General features: G+C 44.4%; 1 protein-coding gene across 1 annotated transcript in view; it reads right to left on the reverse strand.

Moving 5' to 3' along the window:
• Positions 1-16,314, reverse strand: part of MID1 (midline 1) — a 553,563-nt gene that overhangs the window by 523,814 nt on the left and 13,435 nt on the right. The window contains exons 3-4 of the mRNA XM_034649888.1: positions 11,445-11,560; positions 1,639-1,754 (exon numbers count right to left, since the gene is read on the reverse strand). The gene's annotated coding sequence lies outside the window, so the exon portion shown is untranslated. The remainder of the gene's footprint in view (positions 1-1,638; positions 1,755-11,444; positions 11,561-16,314) is intronic.

Raw genomic sequence — 16,314 nt, forward strand, 5'->3', positions numbered from 1 at the left:
GGCAGGTAAGGAAACCTGAATTTAATTTTCCCTGGAGAGGATTTTCTAGTAAGTGGCCCCATCCAACAATAGACACCCACAGAGTGGCTGGATAAGATGGCGTTTAGAGAGACCACTGAGGTCCTCCAGCACTCATGTTCAGATGTGCCAAATGCTCCTCTCTCATGCTGGCACTTGCCTTTTATATCCCTGTAATAGTGGTGAATCCCCACCTTGGGCCGCGGTATCTTTTCCACCTCCGGTACCTCTGATACGGAGATTCCGAAAGACCGGACTATTCCTTCAGTTCACCCTAGTGCCCTGTGGCTACGGGACTTCAGTGCTTTCTGCCTCACAGCCTTCCCCAGCAGGCCACCTGAACTCTTCCCAGAGCTCTGCATCCCCCACCAGGGACGCTGAGCCCCGCCCCCCCCAATGTTGCAGAGCGGAGCCCACCTCCCACTATCCACTCACCCTGGGAGGGGTTTTGACCATTGTCTCCCCCATCCCCAAACTCTCCTGGGACCTAGAGAGAGGAAACTAGTTTATCCTTCAGCACCAGCCCTTGGTTCCCCCTCCTGGGAGGGTATGACTCTGGCCGACAATGAAGAATTATGCAGACGGCTTAGAGTTATAGCTTCTCTTCGGCAAAACCAAAAAGGTCTGCTTTGGTCATTTTTCTTCCCCACAACTGAAGAGCAGTTATTGTCAAAGGAAAATCAAGCACCCATCTCTAAGCAAAGAAATGAACCACAGAAACTTCAACAGTGGTATCTTTTTCACCCAAGGCTTAAATCTCCTAGGCCTTTCCTCTGACTCACTGTTCGCAGTCCCCTCTTGGCTCCTGCCACCAGCAATATGCACACTTGCCTCCTAACGCTGAGGTGCACTGGCTCGTGTGATGGGCACTGAGATGTGTTGTCCAGGTCCCCCTTCCAGGAAGGGCTTGTCGCCCTGGCTGATGGGAGGGCTACAGGTAGACAGCCTTCAGCTGGCAGCAACTGAGCGGCAAAGGGCTGTCAAAGTCAAGGTCACATCCTTCCCAGGGTGGCCTACACCCAATGATGGTTGATCAAAGTAAAGGTATAAAATCTGTGCTATTTGGCCCCCAAGTGGCATCATTATGATGGGCCATTTTAGGCCAGAGCTATCCATGGGGAGGGCCAAGGCTGATTTGGTCTGCATTGCAGCCCAACTTCTCCCTCTGCCCAAACTGGTTTCCTTCTTCTCCCCTTCCAGGTGTTGACCCCTTTTAGACATGTGCACACTGAACTCCTTCGCATGGTATGCTTCCAGGAGAAACCAACTCATGACACCCTGCTACAAGATCCCTGTTAGACCAACCGTGGGCCAATATTCCCATCCCAAACTCCACATGTGGTCTCCTGAATCCATGCAACTCTGGACGGAAGGCAGTCTCCTTCCAGATAGAGCCCCCTGCCTCTGATCATAGGCCACTCAGGCTTCATCAGATGAGTCAGACACCAGCCCTCTGGGCTCTTCAGATGCAAGAAACAGACCTCACATGTCTCAGCTTGGTCCCAGAGATGCTCCCCTCCGTAGGCCAGGGACTAGAGGTAGGGGTCCCCTGCCCTCATTCTGGAGGGTAAGAAGCTCCCCCCTCTCCACACACACACAAAAATTCCTCTTAACTCTTACTTTCCATGTCAATGACTCCTTTCTTCATGTTTCCCACAGTGAACTGAGAATTACTGCCCTGGTGGTATCGTGGAACGTGGTGGCCGTTGTCTTTCATTCCTCAGCCAGAACTGACCCTAGAAGAAACCCCATTTTAACATGTTACGTTATGGAAATGCTTGAACTTGGCAAGAATATCTTTTGGAAGAATTCTAGCAGTGGTCTTCTCTGAGGAGGAAAACGGATGAGCAGGGGAGAAGGAAAGGACTGAGACATGCTTTTTACTGTCTTCTGTGCTTTGGGATTTTTGTACCATGTACATGCATATTATACCTATTAGACTGAACCTTATGGAATTACCAATATTTGACAATTTAAAAGAAATTTTTTCAAGATTTTATTTTTAAGTAATCTCTACTCCCAATGTGGGGGTCAAATTTAGAACCCTCGAGATCAAGAAGCACATGCTCTGTCGACTGAGCCAACCAGGCACCCCTGTATTTGATCATTTTTGATCTACAATTTTCTTATTATCTTGTCTAGCCTCAGCATAGTCAATTAAAGGAAACCAGAGGTGGCCTACTTGGTGTTTCTCCCACCATCAGATTATAATCACTGTAGGTGGCCTACACTGTCCCTTATCTCTTCCTCTCAAACCCTGACCCTGCTATATCATTTTCCTACTAACGTTCTTACACTTTAAGTTTGTTTCTGGAAGCAGAATAGAAACAGGATGCAACCCAAGGAAGATAATCAGTAACAGTCCCACTCTGTCCCCATCCTATGTCCAATACTCTCCTCAAGGCCCCACATAAATAACTGTCTTTCAAGACTCTCCTCAGATACTATGTTCTCCCTCTAGTCTTTTCGGAATTTCTTCTTGCTGCCTATAGCCCACTGAAGAGAGACTGACCATTCTGGCCCCTTCATTAGACAATTTTTTAAAGAAAAAAGTTCATGTCTTCATACCCCAAATTAGAACAGCCCCAGATTGGTCCAGTAGGTTCTGATAAAACAGGATCAATAAGCCATTGCTAAATGAATGAACGGCCTTGTTGTAAAAGCTGGCACTTTTCATAGCACAAATAAATTCAACAAATACTTTGTGCTGTACACTCCTTATTCGGGTTTAAGGGCAATACTGTGTGTAAACGTACGGTGGGATACAACTGTGAATCATTAGCTTCTGCGGACTTCTACTCAATGGTCCGTATATGATAGATGTCTTGGAGCCCTAGTCCTAGCACACAGGAACGCGCTCTTTCTGAAAACATACCTTGACAAAGAAGGGTAGCCAGTAAGACCCTGGCTCCTACAGACGATAATTCTGTTATGCTTCATAGCCTCCAAATTTCTATCTTGCTTCTAAGTGATGAAGAATTTCGAGTCTCCAAGGAGGACAAATAACAGGAGAAAACTTTGTCAGGAAACGAGAGGCCCTCAGGGCCGGAGTTTAGAAAACACTTACGCAGGTGAGGCTGTTTTCAAGAAGTTCTGACTATATAGATTCCTCTTTGTCAGAGTCACCATGTATCAGTCTAAGACAGTTCCTATATTTTCTTGTTATAAGCATGCACTGTGTTCTGCATCTGGGGCACTTGCCAAACCGTAGATTTATTCCTATTTCTATACATCTGTGAAAAGAATGTGTGTTCTGTTTCATCAGGGAGTTCCTTGAAGTCACAGGTTGCTAATTCCAAATGAATAGAACCAGTGATTACTCTGGGAGATACGAGCTCGCCACTATGCATGTAACAGACGTCCATTACGATGAGCTACACATTTGTTCCATGTTTACACTAGAATACAAAAAAGGAAGGTCCAACCACTTTGTGAAAGAAAGAAAGAAAGAAAGAAAGAAAGAAAGAGAAAAGAAAAGAAGAGGAAAGAAAAGAAAAGACAAGAAAAGAAAAGGCTGAAAAGAGGATGAAATAGGAAGGGGGAATTAGAAAATACTTTGAAAATGTTTACTCAGGTGCCAGGTTAGACGTGTGGAGACGTGCGGTATGTCTGCAGGGTGGCAGGTAAAGAGCCGAGCGGAGGCAGAAAGTGAGGGGAGAGAGGGAGAACCCGGGGGTAAACGTTCCTGGCTTCATTTCAGGGTGTGGACATTAACTCAGTTCATCTCACTTGGCTGACAGAAGCACTAATGCCAAAACCGGCACTTTCATCAGCATCAGCTACACAGAAGATGGGATTTCAGAGGGAGGCACGAGAAAAGGGAGAATGATGTATGTAATTTTATTCAAATAATTAAAAACAAAGTTGGCAGTCTATCTTCCTGTCAAGAAGAATAAATATCAGACTATGGAGTGAGAAGGGGGAGCGCAAGAGGCTTCCTGCTGCTCCATATTAACTCTGGTCCAATACAAACTTTATAGTCGACTCTTCACAAAAACATCCATTTAAAATGATCCTCCTATGGTGTTGTTTTTTTTTTCCGGTTACTCTGTGAGCAGAGCTAACACAGCAAGAGGACACGAGCCAGGAGTAAGTGCAGAGCCACACTAGAGCCCTTAGTTTCAGAGCCACAAATACAGGGTTCGTATAACTGAGCTACTTCTCCAAAATAAGATGAGTAAAAGAGAAGTTTCCAGAACTTTCCTTTCTCTCATTATTTGCCTCCTGTCCTCATAGGCTCAAAAACGAAAGCAGGGCCGGCCTACAGTAGGATCCAAATACATACATACATACATACGCATATATATGCACACACTTTTTTAGTGAATTAAATGAAAAGGGGCGGGACTTAATGAATGACATGTGCACGGGGACGGATAATATTTACCAATGGAGTCATTATCTTATGTATTTGCAGGCTCACTGGATTATAGCACATGCAATATCATAACCCAAAGCTAAAGAATCCTCTCTGAATGTCATAACCTGGCTATTACGTGTCCTACACTGTAACTTTCCAGAGTTTCTCTTCAATTGCAACTGTTTAGAGGAAAGGGCAAGCTCCATTTTGTTACTAACAAAGAGATAAGATTAGCTTAGGCAAGTGATAAAAAAAAAATAATAGTTCGAACAGACTCACCGAGGAAGGCTTTGCTTCTAAAGCATTTTAATCACTATTCCTCTACATTTCCAGTAATGTATCAAATTGCTCTTCAATCACTTCTAAAATGTTGAATTTAGGATGCAAAAGACTCCACAGCTATTATCTAAACCTTTCTTTTTAGTATTTGAAGATGAGGACAGAAGAGAGCACCTCCTGCATTTGCAACACTCCAATGTCCAATCAGAGAACAGAGCTGTTCCTCAGAAAAGGCCACATGGGGACTGGACTTGTGGGAACCGTGCAAGCACGGGAAGAGCAGACTTGTCTACCTTGAGCAATGCAGGGAGCAAGACACCGCAGAGGTAGCCAAAATGACTAAGGAGGAATTCAGCTAATTAAGAATGACACGTTGCTATGCCAAGTCAGAAGTGTTGTTGGTAAGTGGGTACTTTCAGACAGCTAAAAGGTTCTTTCAGGCATCCCAAATTGCTCTGCCAAAGCCTTAATATTTTAGTCTAATCCCACTGAGCGAGCCAAGTTGATGATGACAGTGAAAAAGGCTTTCCTTTTTGAAGGAAGTAGGAATTAGGGTAATACAGGGGTCAGCAAAGTTTTGCTGTAAAAAGCCAAACAGCACATGTTCTTGGCCTCGTGTGCCACACGGTCTCTCTTGCAAACGTTCAACTCTGCCACTGCGCCGAAAGCAGCCATCGGCAGTATGTAAAGCAACGCACGCAGCTGTATTCCAGGCAAACTGTATTTATGAAAGCAGGTGACAGGCTGGATTTGACTCGCTGCCTGTAGTTTGCCGACACCTGAAATAATATGTAGATGGCTTTCCAACAAACTGAAACCTAAGAAAAGATGCAGATCTCAAGGTCAAATTGAAAATTATAGTGCTTCTTAATTCTATTTTAAAATGCGCTTAGCAATACCTCTGATTCCTGCGTGGATCGTATGGCATTGGCCTGCCAATAGCATTTTCCTTAAATGCATCGAGGTGCACATCTTTTATCTAACTATTAGCGTAAGCTTAGATTCAGTCAAGAAAATCAACTCATTCTAAACATTCCAGGAATAAATAGGGCTTACATCAATGTCAGAATACACTGGGACAGTCGGGTCAAGAAAGTCACCAGTGAAGGCCTGGGAAGCAGACACTGAATATATCTCAGCCTGGCATAGCAATGTGGGTGCTTATCCAAAGCTCTACGGAAATCTCCGGGTTGTGAGAACGTCTGAGAAACCTCGACTGTCTCGGTCTGCACCAGCAAAGCAACTGGTTCTCAGTCTCCCCTGCAAAGCCACTGTGAGCCTCCTGCCTGTCCACCGTCCAGCCGCGAGCACCCCTAAGCACACCAGCTTCTCCTTCTCTTTCACCTGAAACACAGCAGGCGTTACCACCTCAGCAACCCGAACGTGGGACGGGACAGGGACGGGGACCATAGGAGACGCAGTGCCTCACTTTGCTTCAGGAATTCAGAAGTCATCTCCAAAGCAGTGGTAGTGATGCCTCCTTGACAACGGAGAGTCCAGCACATTCCACCCCTTTGTCAGTGCAGTGTCCCAACACTCTCCTTTCACCGTTTTTAACTTCCAAATAAGTCAACAACATAATGCTTCCATCCTACTTGAATCAACTATACCCCATACATCCCAAACTCCCTCATGCTGTGCCCCAAAGCAGACCTACAAAGTCTGATTTGTTATTTCACCCATAAATGGTTGAGGGTCATTGTCTTCTAGTTCAGTCACGATAGCTCGTTACTCTTCTGCAGGGTTAAGGATTGAGTTATAGGTTGAACTCGTTCCTTATATTACATAATAGGCAGAGGGAAGAAGACCAAATTTTATTATATGTACAGACACATCCACATGACAACAGGAAGAAAATATGCCTATTGCCATCCTCATTTCTACAAATGGCCACACGACAAAGTTTTTAGACCTTTCATTTTCTACTGTTTGCGGGGATCACGGACACCCAGCACACGCAGGTGGGATTGTCATCCACCCTGAACACCAAGCTGGGATCTGTCATCCTCTGGTCATCATCAGGTGACCCCTCTGTGCAGTAGTCTAGCCCAGCTCTCTCCAACTCCCAAGCACCCCAGCAGAGTCCAAGGCCTCACCTGCTTTAGTCACCCCACTCTTGGCAGCTGCCTGGCTCAAGGGAGGCAAACAGATTAGAGATGGGAGTGCTGAGGAGGGGAGCAGAGTCTGCCCATACTGACAAATTCCCATATCCACACACTCCCCCCACTTTCCATCCCCACATTTTAGCCTTTCAATCTGGCCCCTGGTCTTCCTGATGGGTACAAAATTTAACTTTGCCTTCAATTAATGTAATCTCTCATCCCCTCTCTCTCCCTCCCTCTGAAATCCAATAGATCTTAGACTGTCTTCACTCAAATTACACCTAAAAGGCGTGTATTAACTCTCTTGGATCGAAGCTGGGTAGCTGAGTTGATTACAGACTGGGGTTCATGGATTTAGACTCTGCATGAACACATTTTGCTTCGTACCAAGGAAAAGCCTGTTTTGGAACTTCAAAGTCTAACCCTCCTAGCCAGCTAGTTCTCAAATGTGTGCTGGTGGTCAAGGGCAAGGATAACATGTGTGATGGTTCAGTGCAAGCCCTACTCCCCCATTCCTAAGAAACCAGTAGATTAGACTTCTCCTTTAATGATAGATGTTTTAATGGGCAAGGGATGAGATTTTTCTTTTTTCAAAGAAGGAAAAAATGGTCAAAATGTTGGTATCATCTAATAAGCCTTGCCAGTAAAAGCCCCCAAAATACCCAGGTTAGAATGCCAGTTTCCAAATCCTCTTTCCTGCCACATGCACGTACACACACACACACACACACACACACACACACAAAGAGGGAGAGAGAATTTTATAAAACAGGTCAAAATGGATTTCAACTAGTATAAGAGAGTAGGTATCAGTGTCAGAAGGACATGGGCTCCGGTTTCGCTCTGCCCCTATTGTGATTCCTTTATCATATTATTTAACATCTCTAAGCATCCTCATTGGTAAAATGAGGATAAGCATAATTTTGTTAAGAAAATTATTCCCAAACTTTAAATGAGGTGAAATGAGCTGTGGCATGACCTTTCAAAATCTTACTGGGGCAGTAACCTGTCTACCTAAGACTTACTTCATTCCCTAGAGAACGCACTGGTGTTTGACTTTGTTTTTTTACTTGATTAGAATTCAGATGCTCTGAAGTTACATGTTAATTCATAGACTTCTGTCCAATAAAAAAAGATAACCCCAAAGGTCGTGGTTTTATTGCCTCGTAGGGCAGTAATCAGTTTTTAATCTATCCTAGAAATCTTATTCCAACACTTATTTTTCTCAAAATGCCTATAAATACCAAGTTCCTCATAATGCTCTTGGAATCGGCTTAGCCCATTTACAGTTCTGATCATTAATGGGCTGAATAAATTCTTGACAGGTGTTCATTCTGTATTTGTATGAGATTATGTTTTTAGTTCTTTAAAAATTATACTTTGACAGTACCTACCTTACGAAGTTACTATGAGAATTAAATAAAATAAAGCAAATAAAGTAATTAATAAGGCCCTGACACATATTAAGCAGTTAATGAATGTTAGTTATTATTATTAGCTATAATTAAATGCAGCATGATCCACAGGAAATAAAAAATGTAACACATCCAAACTTCACCCAGAGACACCTATGTAGCCAAATCAAAAGAAATAAATTTAAGAGACTATTCACGCTGAGCTCTAGCTTGATTTCCCTGGAGATTTTTGAATCCTCCAGAATGCAGCCCAATGAACAAAGCCTTTGAATTAATAGCCATTTTCGTGGATGGTGCCAAATCTTATAATTATTGAGATCCATAACTGTACCTAGAATAAGTATTGTGTCTCATAAAGATGTATGATTTTTTCCACCACACACGGCCGATAACAGAAAATATAATGAAAATTGGGTGTAGGGTAAAAAATAATATTTTTACCCTCCATCCTGCTTTGATATACCCAATTGTTATCCCTTATTTTATTTCCTTCCATTTAAGTGGAAGGAAGGGTTATTCCATTTTTTTCCCAAAAGTCTGTAACAGCTATGTCCTTCATCTCTTCCTTTGTCTGATTCCAATAACTGCCAAAAACAGTGGTGTTTTCCCATGGAAAACTTGTCCCTTAAAAGAAACTAAAGGATAATAAAGGGACAAGTATGGCCAATTTCTCCAACTTCACTATGATTTCGGTTGCTATTTATGTTCAAATAATTTTCTCAGATTATAAATCCTGAAAAAGAGCACTCAGTCAATTTTAGTTTCTGTTGTTTGGATTTGCGGGGGGCGGGGCGGGTAGAGGGAACACTTTAGAAGTAATTCACGACCTTTCCATAGAGATGTCTAAAGAAGAGTGAGAAGCCACCTATAGAAAGAAACACAGATACTGGGGCATAAAATGTCCACACACAAGTACAAGGGAACCAGATGGAACTGGAGGTTACTCTGCACTATACACAAAACCACAGAGAGGCTGGGTCATCAAATACTTTTTAAATACCTTCAAACACTGAAATACAATGCAGGAACCTACTGCACTCAGTTAAAAACAAAAGCAAACAAATACATATAGGGACTTAAATCAAGGTTAAACATTCAGCTGTTGTTCAGTTCCAGTGACCAAAGAAGAGTAAGTTGAATTTCAAATAAAGCGAAGAGTCTACGGCCATACCACCCTGAACGCGCCCGATCTCGTCAAATAAAGCGAAGGCCAAGAACACATGTAGTAATGGAGCGTTCTCTGGATTTGCAGAGCTAACTTGGGTGTCTATGCAAGTTCAGACGTGAACACAAGTTCAGCATCATCAGCCACATACACATACATTGGCATATACGTATGTACACAGGTATTTTATATACATTCACACGATCGGATGCACGTTTGCCAGTCTTTAAAGCGAGAGAATAGCACTGAGCAAGTAGAGAAGTCAGAGTTGAGATAGCCCTCATTCAAGATTATTCTAGTCCGTGGCTACTCAAAATGTGGTCCCTGGACCAGCAGCATCAGCCTCACCTGAGAACTTGTTCAAAATGCAGAATCTCAGGCTTCCTCCCAGATCTGCTGAGTCAGAACCTAGCTTTTAACCAGACTGACTGCCGGTGATTTGTATGCCCAAATGGAAATCTCAGAAACGCGGCCCTAGAACCGTGCTAACCATCTCCAAAGCTATTAGCCGCCTGTGTCTCTCCGGTAATTGAAATGTGATTAGTGATGCTGGGAAACTGCATTTTTCATTTTAATTAAAATTAAAATTTGGAAAATAATACCTGATTCAGTGACTAGACTACTTTTAAGTTAAACACATTTGGAACAACTCAGGTATATATGAATCTAAATACAGATAAAGTATTTCTGATAAAAACTCAGCATCTGAACTGAAAAGTACTGTAAAGTATAAATGGCACACAGATTTCAAAGACTTAGGATGAGAAAATGTATATAAAATGTGTAATTGATCATTTTCATAATGATTATAGGTTAAAAAGATAAAATTTCAGATATGCTGTGTTAAATTTAATATATTCTTAGCATTCATGTGCTGTTTTTACTCTTCAAAATATGACTACTAGAAAATTACAGCTCACATATTATTTTACTGGACAGGGCTGCTTTAGATCCATGGTTCTCCAACTATTGAACTACTGGTGCCTGGCTCCCAATCCCAGAGATTCTGATGGAATTGGTCTGGGGTAGGCCTGGGCATTAGGGTTTTTACACTCTCCCTGGTGATTCTATTCATCTGCCAAGGTAGAGAACCACTGCCCCCAGATTAGCCCAGATTGATCGATCCCAACTGATAAATAACGGCCTCAGAAGGACCAGAAGATCTTTTGGGCGCTCCCATCATCCCTCAACAGAAATGTGGAGTTGGAAAAGTAGTGCCCATTTCTTACCTAAAGAGTGAAAAAGCATCCCCCCCGATGTCAGGCAGAATCAAACATATGAAACTCAGTGCTTTTTCAGTGTTTCCAGAAACCCACCACCAATTCTTCCAGTAATTCATTCCCATATCTGATGTAGGGGATCTCCTACTTGTGTGTGTTTAGAACAATCTCCTGGGTAGTTTGTTTACAAGCAGGTTGCTGGGCCCTAGCAATTCACCATCCTGGTTTGCCTGGGACTGTCCTGGTTTTGGTTTTAGCCAGAAAATCCCACATCCTGGGAACTGCTCAAGTCTGGGCAAACTGGGATGGCTGGTCATCCTACCCCAGGGAAGCGGACATTTAACAAGCAGTCCGGGTGATACACGTGCATTCCAGCTGAGCACGGTTTGAGAGCCACTCCGAGAAACACAGACACTTGAATACTTCTTAGTGAAGTTCTTTCTGGATTAATCAATTGCCCTGAGAAGACAGCCACTGAAGTTACACAAAATAATCAGTTCAGCAAGTAACTGATTGGGGAAATTGATCTAATTTAATTAAACATAGTAAATTGTTTAAAACTATTTGGAAGGAACAACTACCAAAGAAATTCACCCTGACAGCCTTTAAGGGAACTCTTTCATTGTCAGGAATTCAGCAGAGAGGGGCTGGGGATGCATAGTACGTGTGGCATGAAGTCGTGTCAGTCTTGAGTTTGAATCATTGTTTCTGTCATTTGCTAGCTGTGCAACTTTAGGGAAGTTCCTTAACCTCTCTGTGCCTCAGTGTTTTCATTTGTAATGATGAAATGAGTAATTTATACTGACACTGAAGGTTAGCCATGAGAATAAGAAATATTTGCATTGCATCAGACAAAAGCCAGCTGAGGAACATTCTACAACATACCTGACCAGTACTCCTCAAAACTGTCAAGGTCATCAAAAATAATGAAAGTCTGAGTAACTGTCACAGCCAAGAGGAGACATGACCATCAACTGTACTGTGGCATCCTGGAAGAGATCCTGGAACAGAAAAAAGGACATTAGGGTAAAAACTAATGAAATCCAAGTAAAGAATGGATGTTAGCTAATACTAATGTATCAAAATCGGTTTATAGCTTGTGACAAATGTACCATCCTCGGGTAAGATGTTCATAATAGGACAAACTGAGTGTGGGGCATATGGGAACTCTGTATGTCTCTGCAACTTTCCTGTAAAAATAAACTATTCTAAAATTTAAAATTTATTACCAAAAAAAGGCCTAGCAGAGTAGTGCCCAGGCCAGAAGGACATGTTAATAAGAGCTGTTACTATTACTGTGATCTGTATTTGTAAATCATATGAGGAATAATCCCAACAAGAAGACCACCATCTTGATTCAACATTTTTGGGAGAAACTAGGAGCTGTTCTTGGATATTGGAGTTGAGGGAAGAGAGGAGAAGAGAGGAACAAAGGGGAGATGAAGAGGCCATGGACACTGTGGATTTTGTCTCCAGCAGACCCACACCTGTAACTTCTGACATGGGACCCAGTTGGTTTTCTTCAGAGTCTGTTATTATTTTCTTCATTCAATTGTACTCTGTTCTGAGCCTAACCTCCTCTCCCCTTTTGCCAGTGGGCACGAGTGCGCTCGCTCACGCACACAAACACACACACACACACACACACACACACACACACACACACACGCCCCACCAGAACGTCAACTTGAAGGCAGAGGCCTTATCGGTTTCGTCACTTCTGTATCTACCCAGCACAGCACCCGACATGGGGTAGAGAGTATCTGTATTTGCTGAATGAAGGACACAATACCACTGACCATCGAAGGGTGGAGGGAAAACGCTCTTTTTGGACTAGAACTAGAAACATGTTCATCCACGCTTTCTCCTCCTGGCCTCCTTGTAGCTCCGCTACCGCTCAAATAATAAAAGTGCCCAAGCAAATAAACACAAACATCACTTCATTGCCCAAGCAACCTCGTGCAGGGGGAGAGGGAAGGGGGCCCCAACATTTGGGTCCAGATCGGCTGTGCCATGTGGTAGTTTACAATTGCAACGATAGGTGGTAGAGCTTAAACAGAAATACTGTAGTAACCGCTTCTCCTATGTTGTACCTCATGTTTTCTATTTAATCTGAGCCTCACACAGATTTGGTAGGATAAGCAGGGCAAATGTTTTTGAGCTCCATTGGAGAGAAGTAAACATTTTTGAAAAGGAAGGAAGGAAGGGAGGAAAGGAGGAAGAAAGGAAGAGGGAGAGGGAAAGTGAAGAAAGACCTCTAAGGTGGCCACAGCATTCACACAGTTAATCACTGGGCCATTGTATTAGTCCCCCAGGGCCGCCACCATGACAAACTACCATAGCCGGGGTGGCTTAAGCAGCAGACATTCATTTTCCCACAGTTCTGAAGCCTGGGAGTCTGAGCTCCAGGTGCCACCGGGGGTGCTGCCTTGCTGTGTCCTCATCTGGTGGAGACAGGGAGCTGCGGCGTCTCTTTCTCTTACAAGGACACCAGCCCTGGCAGACTGACACCCCACTCTTCGGGCCTCATTGAACTTTAATGACCTCTTAAAGGCCCATCTCCAAATACAGTCACATGTCAGGTTAAGGCTTCAACTCGTGAACTTGGTGGGGGGCACAAGTGAGTCCATACAAAGAAGTTCTCTGACGAGGGACAAGAGGGCTAACAGGGAGAGCAGGGAGGGACATTTAGTTGGGCCTGAGGTCAGCAAACTAGGGCCTGCAGGCCTACTCAGAAGGCCCCCTCTATTTTGTAAATAAACTTTTATTGGTGCACGGCACACCCAACATGGACAAACTGCCCAGGCTTCTGCTCGGGGGCACAGGTGAGCAGCTGCCAGAGTCTGGCTCACGAAGCCCCAAGTAATTACTCTTCAGCCTTTCACAGGAGTGCGCCGACTCCCGGGTTAGGCCAATGTAGGATTGCTTGTTTTATCCGCAAGATGACTCCCTAGGTTGCACTCTTGCCATTTCACCAATGAGGTGGGGAAGGCTCACAACGAGAAGTGACCACCACATTCATAGCCAGCAAGCCTGGAGAAGATAGCGAACATTCAGAAGGTTGCCCTTTCCGGGCCACCCCACCACATGACCTAGGGCTTTTCTCCTGGACCTTGGAATCGTGTGTGGATGTGGCTGCCGGGCCTGTGGCCTGGATAAATGGTCCCACCGGCACCACGGCTTCCCTCTCAGCCTCACACACTGTTGTCACTCAGGCCCAAATATCCGGCTGTCTCCATCCACACCTTACTAGTTTCTGCTTAGAGCTATTGTGGGTACTTGGTTTCTTGACATTTTATTTTCTTTCAGTTTGTTTTGTGCCAGGGCACGTGTTTCATATGAAAGCAGATCACATGCATTAAGGGAACCCTGCAAATAATTATGTAGACCTTAAGGGGTTTCTAAGGATAATTTTGGGGCTGTTAGTCCTAAATGCAATTGCTGGTCCTTTCCATTATTAGACAGTATGTTCCCTTTTCAGCATCTGACATTGAACTCAGGGTGCTTTCCTTATTCTATCTTCTACAGCTCGGGTTTCTGTTTATAGCGGCCTTTGTCAATAGAAAACAGTTCTTAGATGCTCTTTGAATTAGTGGAGACAGTCCCCAAATATGAATCCGGAGCCTTTTCATTAGGCCTATGGAAGAATCTAAGGAAGCAAAACAGCAGCTGGGGTTACTACTGGCTAGAGGATCTCTTACCGGGACTCGGCTTCTTGACCCTGCTGCGCACCCAGACGAACGACCTGCGTGCAGCGTGTCGCCGCTCTCGTGCAGCCACATCAAGTCCTCTGAGCGGCGGCCTCGCTCCCACTTCACATGGTCCCGGGTGGGCTGCCAGGTACAACATTCCAGGCCCCTGCAAATCATATCGCCCCATTCTACCCTGAGACACAGCAGCTGATGGAAGGGAAACTATGTGACCCAATACGAGCCAAGTCCCCAGAATGTTAAAGAAGTTGGGAGAGAGGCCATCCCCACAAAGGGACGCTGTGCTGAGGGAGGGAGGCACAGCCCACCCAGATCCAGCCTTTCTTGAGGTCTCACGCAGCCCCGGACATTCTGGGCCTGTGAACCAATACATTCCTTTGTCTGCTTAACTAATCCAAGTCAGACTTTTCACTCAAAACCCAAAAGGTCCTCACCAACATAACACACTTCCAGATCTTCCGAGTGTCCTCAGAAATATGCATCGGCAACTCCCAGAGGGCAGGGGGCACTGGACATTGGGACCTACGAGTCCCGCTCCTAGCTGCAATCTTAGAACTCCTGGGCTATGCCTCTGCCAGGTCGGAGGGCCTTAGAAATGGACAGCCTACAGGACATGGGACATAACACCATTTCTCGGATAGGTGTGTGCCTTCTGTGACGCACAGAGCACAGGCTGGGCTTGCTTTCCTGAGTTCTACATCTTCCTGTCCTTTGGCCTGTCTTGGAGTAGAAGCAAGACAAAAACCTTACACTGGGACACTGATGGTATCGATCTGGGGAAAAGAAGACCAAGCAGGATTAACAGCTGAGCCCACAACATTGACACTGCTTGACAGAGGGAGCTAGCCACAGTCTGATGCCAGGGCTGGACCCCAAAGCTACCAGCGGGCCCAAGCACGGCCAGCATGAGGAAGGAGAAATACAGCCCCACGCACCCCACCAAGTGGCTGCAGAATTACCCCTTTGGCGAAGACCCATTGTTTTTCCTCCTTTGTTTTCCAAAAGATACCTCTCTGAACCGTCTAAACTCTGCCTTGCTAGATTCCTCAACTGTCACCTAAAGAGTTAGCTATGAGTCAGAGTTTCCTTCGAGAAACTCTGCAACCTCCCCCCTCTCCAGAGGGAAGGACCCGACTGAGGCCTGCCCACACCAGCCAAAACTCTGAGCCAAGTGGCTGGGAGATGCCTTAACGCCATGCGCACCACGCACTGCGGGCGTACGTGCGTTTGCAGGTACTGATAAATGAGCACACTTTGCTGTCTCAGTTCCTCGCAGTTTGACTCGCCTTCCTCTGTTTCAGACTGATGGGAACTGAAGTCAATTCTTAAGACCCACAAGGAAGGAAAGCTCTTTGTGTTAAAGGCGGTACGCCAAGGTGCTAATTCCATCTTTGGTAGGTTTTTCCCAGGACTGTGCTCCTCATCCAGGAATTTCTCTGAGCTCGGTGTTTCGCACGTCCAAATTCCAGCTTTGAATAAATAAACCAGCTAAAGTGCTCGGTTGCCTCGGGGAATAGCAGGGCGGTTTCTGAGCCTCCATCGCCCCCCAGTGGCAATTTTTTTTTGTCAGGGATATTCTAACTCCAAAAGGCTTAGGATTCTTCCCTCCCAAGCTGTTTAAAAAAGATTTTTTTTTTAATTCTCACACTGAAGATTATGAAAAGTCTGTGTGGAGGTGTGTTAGTAATGTCAAACTAATAGCTGCTGGGTCATGGGGTCACACATTCGTGCAACGGACAAGAAATATGCAATTGGACAGACCTCACCAATTGAGGTACCCCTTGAAAAAAATTCCTATCCTATCATAGCTGCAAAGTCCAGTAGGAATGTGATTACCTAAAATTAGTTTTTTTTTAATTTAGAGGATCCAGACCCAGGTTTCCATTTTTTTCTGGTCCAATTAAACCGCTATTAATAACTATGACTTTTTGGGACTTGTGCTATCCCTCTGTAAACTTTTCCACCATAAAATGTTTTGTAACATTGTCCAAGGATGTGAGAAAATATTCAAAGCCAATAAAAGTGAAGGTTTATAAGCCATATAT

This window comes from Ailuropoda melanoleuca, chromosome X (genome assembly GCF_002007445.2).
Source record: "Ailuropoda melanoleuca isolate Jingjing chromosome X, ASM200744v2, whole genome shotgun sequence".
NCBI lineage: Eukaryota > Metazoa > Chordata > Mammalia > Carnivora > Ursidae > Ailuropoda > Ailuropoda melanoleuca.